This window comes from Eulemur rufifrons, chromosome 7 (assembly GCF_041146395.1).
Source record: "Eulemur rufifrons isolate Redbay chromosome 7, OSU_ERuf_1, whole genome shotgun sequence".
Lineage (NCBI taxonomy): Eukaryota > Metazoa > Chordata > Mammalia > Primates > Lemuridae > Eulemur > Eulemur rufifrons.
In genome coordinates, this window is record NC_090989.1 from 241607142 (window position 1) to 241613841 (window position 6700).

Sequence of the window (6700 nt, forward strand, 5' to 3'; positions counted from 1 at the left end):
TGTGCTGAACTCTGCCTCCTTGTGCCCCTTCTCAGGCGGACTGTATATCCTTCGCTGGGGTGGGGGTCGGGGGAGTAAAGTCTGACTCCTCAGCCAGACACAGGTAGGTCGGGGAGCTCAGCGCTCACAGCCTCCACTGCACCCCCTGCCGGGGTCTGTCCACACCTGCTGCTTGGTTCCCCAATACAAGAATAATAGCAAGTTAATCATTCAGGATATGAAACAAGATACAGCTATAGAGATTTCCAGGGCAGGGTGACAGTAAAGAGCCAAATCATAGAACTTTTGCACCCTGAAATGTAATTTAAAAAGTTAGATTATTAAAAAAAAAAGCAGTAACCAAAGAATGAAAGGGGTCAAAATATTCAAAAAGAATTAGGCAATCATAAAGGCAGAGCCTGGTTTATTAAAAAATATCTGTGTGGCCTTGCTTCTAAACTGGTTTCCCTACAAGGGATGAAGGAAGAAAAAATATGAAGGAGGAAAAGATCCTTTAACATGAAATAAGGGCCCTCTATCTCATGCACAGGAGAGAGATTGTCTCTAACCTGAGGCAGAGATTTGAGGGATCCCTGCTAAATTGAAACTTCTCCCTACTACCTGAGCAATTCACACTTGGGCAATTCACACACACTTCCTGATTAACTTCTTTAATTACAGTGTTGCACAGATTCCATAGGTGTCAGTTGGCAAACACGGTGCTCTCTGAAATTCCTTTGTGCTCTCTGAAATTCCTTTGTTTCTGTTCCGGCTCTAACTACTGAGTCAAGGCGGAAGTGATGCAAACTCATTCGTTATTCAAAGTGAGAATGAGAATTTTGTCCTGATTATAAAGTTAAGGGACGCAATCTGATAATGGGGATAAATTTGTAAACCTGACAATGTACTCTAAAGAAAGAGCTAATGCACCATCAAACAGGAGATTTTTTTCCTGATTTCCCTTGCAGTTTCACACCCGGATTGGTAGGCTCCCTTGCCTTCTGGTTTGGCACAGAACGTAAAAGGACTGAGTCAGGAGGCCCTGGAAGGCTGAGCAGGCTGGAGGCGAGGGACACAGTCTGGCCCTCTCTCTCCCCACATAGCTGCCCATTGCTCAAAGAGGACATGACCTACCTGAAGGTGGGAATATTTTTCCTTTCTAAGACACAAAAGTTCAGGAAATGGACTTATTCCGGTACCAGCGTCAGTTCTTTATAGGAAAGAGCCTCCTTTTAGTTCAGAAGAAAAATCTGCCAGGGGACAGACTTCTGCATAAACAGGAAAGCATGACTGCTGTCTTTGTCTATCTTGGCCGGTAGGTGGCGCTCTTCCCCTGTAAATGCTTTAATAGCCCCAGATATTTTATTTCCTTTTATTTCCTTTTCCCTACAGCTACTGTTACATCATTGTAATAGGAAAATTCCCTCAATTCCGGAAATATTTATCATAAGAAAAGAAAAAAGGCCTTTTACATAAGAGTTTATGAAAAATCATCACTTTCATTCAACTTCTGCTTTTAACCAGTGGCTTTATACACTTAAGGGGAAGATGATGGACAAATCCCCGGAGGGAACAGCAAACAGCTGTATGTGTGGACACTGCAGGTTCATGAGTGAAGAGGAAAGCATGGTGGGGCTTTCTAGAGGGAGGGATGGAAACTATCGTGATATGGGAGTGAGGAATGGGATCCAGAGAAACGAGGGAGGGGTAAGTGTGCCAGGTATGAAGATCAGCAAATGAATAGTACATACAGGTATATTTCGCTTCACCTTAGGAGACTAACTTCTCTTCCAGATATTTCTGTAAGCCACCTTTTCCTTATTGAATATACAAATAAGACTAATCTTCTATGTAAAGAGTGACTATTTGTCAGTCTTCTCCAGAACACATCCCAAAACTGCATTTTTTAGGCTATGTTTTTATAGGAGTTACTGAGGGAGGGAAGGGAGAGTTCTCTACTATGATATTTATATGTATAAGAAAATGATAACCATATTTTAATGCTTCACTCCATGGGAAATCCTCAAGTGTTTTAAAGTTGTGCATCTTCAAGAGCCAGTGATTTTTTATGAAATCGATGCTCTACATTGGAGATGGAATATATTTTAAACAGGAAGAGTATATTTCTAATAATATGAAAAAATAGGAGAGGAATAATTCTTTGCATGCCTATCTCCACTAGAAAATGAAACTAGTTTATAATTGTAATACTAAAAACAATGTGCTATAGGAGAAAACCAGGTAACCAGACTTTTGAACCATATAATCTTTGAAACTGTATTATCTGTAGTAATTCGTTTTATGATAGAAGGTATGTCTGATGTTAATATGGTGGAAACAAGCTTTCAATAAATGGTTTCAGAATGATTGGTTGGCAATAAAGGCAGAAATCAATGTAAAATCTCATCTCATACCATAGATAATAAAATCTTGATGGAATGGAGAACTGAGAGTAAGGTTAGATTTTAAATAAAACAGAGGAGACCTGGGGTATAATTTTAAGCTCATGAGAAATAGCTAAACTACAAAAAAATGGTGACTATTTTTTAATGTACACAAATGTCTAGCATCTTCCTATGAAAAGGACATGGCTACAGAGACTTTCCTGACAAGGTGATGGAATGGAGCCCAATCACAGATTTTTCTCACCTAGAAACAATGCAGGAAATTTATGTAACATACATAAAGCACATCAACCACCTTCAAAGAATGGAAGAGGAATGACATTTGAAGTGTGTTAGGACATCAACTAGGGAAGGGCAGTGACAAGGTTAATTTTGGGTGTCCACATGGCTAGGACAGGATACCCAGATATATGGTCAAACATTATTTTAAATGTTTCTGTGAAGGTATGTTTTAGCTGAAATTAATCTTTAAATCTGTAGATTTTGAGTCCTCCATAATCTGGGTGAGCTTCATCCAATTAGGTGAGGGGTTGAATAGAAAAAGATTGACCTCCCCAGGGGAAGAGGGAATTCTGCCAGCTGACCACACGTGGGCTCAAACTGCACCTCTTCCCAGGGTCTCCGGCCTGCTGGCTGATCCTGCTTCTGTCAAGCTTCCACAATCATGTGAGAGAATTCCTTAAAATAAATCTCTGTCGCCATATATATATATATGTGTGTGTGTCTGTGTTTGTGTGTGTGTGCATATATATCTATATATATAGATATATATGCTATCCAGAAAGTATCCAGCCATGTTATATTTTATTGGTAACATGACTGGATGCTTTCCAGACAGCCCTGGTATATATTTATATACATGTACACATCCTGTTGGTTCTGTTTCTCTGGAGAAGCCTCACATATACAGTCTGGGAAGCCAAGCCTTGTCCATCTCACACATTTCTTCATCCTCCCCTTTGAAAAGGAGAAGACTGCAAAGGACAAAATTTGTTGAAATTGCTCCAAGGAGTGATCCCTGGTCCACTCCGAGTTTGACAGCAGCAAATCCAGTATTGAGTGTGTAGCCTGAGGAAAAGATTCAACAGACCCCTCTGCATTTGCAGGCCCTTAGTCCCTGCTACCTCAGCAATTCACACACACTTCCTGGTGAAATACCTTAATGAACACACGGTGCCGATTACAGGAATGCCACTGAAATTATATCAAAACTGATACATTTAATAAATGTATTTAATAAATAAACCTCACTAGCTCTCAGGGAACAATGATCTTATTCATTCACATTCTTTAGCTGTTTGCTACATAGGCAGAGTATTTACTATTGAGGTGTCAAGATGGTTATTCAAAGTGACAGAATATTCTTCTACCATTAGTATTTGAAGTCTAATATTAGTAATGAATCTGTGAAATTAAGAAAGAATTATTAAGAGTTGTTTAATGCACTGTTAAACAAGGATGGCTTTTTCTGGATGGTATTGTATTTCACACCCAGATTGGCAGCTCTACCTGTTCCCTGGAGCCCCATAGTATGGGAAGGGAGTGATCCTAGGGAGGGAACACTGGTCAGCACAGCAGGCTGTAGGAAGGGAGTAAGTCTCTCTGTTCCAATAACTGCCAATCGCAAGGAGTCCATGACCTGTCTGAAGGCAGAATCTCATTCTCTTTGTAATAGTCCAACAGTAAGGAAACAGGCTTATGACAACAAAGAATCTGCTCTTGCCTAGGAGTAGCCTTATTGCAGCAGGAAGAGAAATCCCCAGGAAGTGGTAAGGTCTTGGTAAGGTCCAGTCTCGGTCGCTGCCCTCGTCACACCAGGGGCCTGTCTTCCCCTGGGAGGCTTTCAGAAGCCACAACACAAGCCCTGCTGGATCCTGCTTTCTCTTTCCTTTTACAGCTACTATTATGTCATTCAACGGAAATCCAGGAAAAGCTCTTCTGCAGATGTTTCTGCACAACCTAGAAATGTTATGTAACTTCTGCTTTCTACTTGTGGTGCTCTGCTCTTTGGGGAAACCACGAAGCCTGAATGACAACACAACAGAAAGCAGCTCTGTGAATGGACAGGAAGGTGAAGGGACTGAATGACTGTGTCCTATGGGGAGTCTACCTCCAGGGGAAGGAAACCCAGGTGATGTGGGAGTGTGTCCTGGAATGCTGGGAGGGGGGATGGGAATGTGCCAGGTGCTGGCATCAGTAAACAAACACCACAGTGTGCACTTTGACCTAAATGCTTATTCCCCTCTCTCAGGTATTTATACAAGCCACCATTTTCTGAATGAGTATAAAGGGGGCACTTCTTTGAAATCAGGAGTGACAATTTTTGAGCCTCTCTAAAAGTTGTGACAGAATATGTTTTCTTAGGGTGTCTCCTTTGGAAGCCAGTTACTGAAGGGTAGGACACAGGTCCTAAGAATTTTGTAAAAAGACAAATAATATTCTCATCTATAGCTATAAGAAAAATAGGAAAATATGTCCCATATTTTACCTCCTTACTTAATGGAGACTACTGTGTTAAGTGCTTTGAAATGCACGTGTTCATTTAAGATTCACAACAAGTATATAAATATGTTGAACCCATTTTATTTATGACATAACTGAGGCTTGGAGAGATTAAGTGGGGTTCTCAACATCACACATACATGCAAGCAGAATGGGGTTTCAGTGTAAAACTCTTTATTATTATTTACATTTGATGTTGTAAGTTTGGTATTTTGAATTATTATAATAATTGTTAAATCTCTTTTTACTTCTGAATTACACACTATTCTTTCTCGCTGTCTGGATTTCGTCGGTTCTTGTTGTATTTTCGCTTTGTTTTGACCAATTTTTTTTCTTTAACTTAATATTGAGAAAGGGATTCTCTGATCCAGTTTCCCAATTTTATTTTATGCAGGAAGTTTACCAGTTTTACTGATACTCAACATAGTATTAAAATAATGATCAATTATAATTGTAAATAATTTAATATGTTATGATTTAAAATAAATAATATATTAAGCATATTAATATGATTTGCCAATATATCAAAGACATAAAATCTATCCAGAGACATACATATTTTGAAAAGGAAAAACTATCTGGGTAAAAAAATAAGCCACATTCTTTTCCAAGTTCAACTCTGTTTATCCCCTCCATTTCAAAGGCAAACCTCTCACAACTGTGTTCTGTGTACCTTATTCCTCATTTCTCTTCTCTCATTCTCTCTTCTACCTACTCCAATATGGTTTCTACTGATTAATTCCTCCAAACCAGCTCTCACTGACATCGTCGTGCCATCTATTTTCCTGATGTCGTCTGCAGTTTCAATGCACATTTTCCATAAGTCCATTGATTCTTCTCTAAGCATATTTCTTTTCTTAAATACACTTTCATCACCATTCTCCCTCTTCTCTCTAATGTAAGGTATTGCACCTCTGTTTCCAGAGCAGCTCTTCTCTCCTCTCCCTTTAAATGTGGAAGGTCCTCAGAATCAAATTTAAGTCCTTTTCTCCCTCTCCTGTCTCTCCCCACATGACCACCTCTATTTTGGAGCTTTCAATTGTCAGTTATGAACTCCCTGGCATTGTAGTCCTTGCAAATTGCAAACTCATGTATCCAACTGGCAAGGGGCATTTTCACTGAGATATTTAATAGCCAATGTACAAAGAATATCCCTGCATTTATTTTTATTTCCTGACATACTTTGGTCTATCTTCTGCTGAGAGGATTTTATTAGTTAGTTGTTCCTTCTTCTCATTATGGCATTTAACATAACTGATATGAGGTAAGTATGACTATTGTTTTTAGTTTTTTCACCCTACAAAAATCAAAGTTACAAGAGAGAAGGAACCATATTTTTTGTGTTCACCTCTATATTCTGACTACAACATACAACCTAGTTTAGAGAAAATCTCTTTTTACTTATAACTCGAATGTAAGAATGATGGGTAAAGAATGAGTTATATCATCCATTCTTTAATTAGGTTATACATCAAGTTAGGCATTTCATTTTAAAGGATAAACAAATACAAGAACTTTTCTATAGTAAAAATTTAATAAAAAAAGCAAAACAATAAACTGACTATATATGGAGAACATATTTTATTGAATCAACCATAGTATAAAAATGCACATATTATTGAACAAAAATAATTTAAATCTTATAAATAAATAAATATTTAAATACATAATAAATAGATTTATCAGCATGGTCATCTGTCAGCCAGTGGTACCTAAAGAGTTGAAGACAATCTTGCTTAACACTCCTAAAAATATTTGAAACACTTGACTCAATTCACACCATGGTTATAGCAGATAGGAGAGTTTTTGAATTG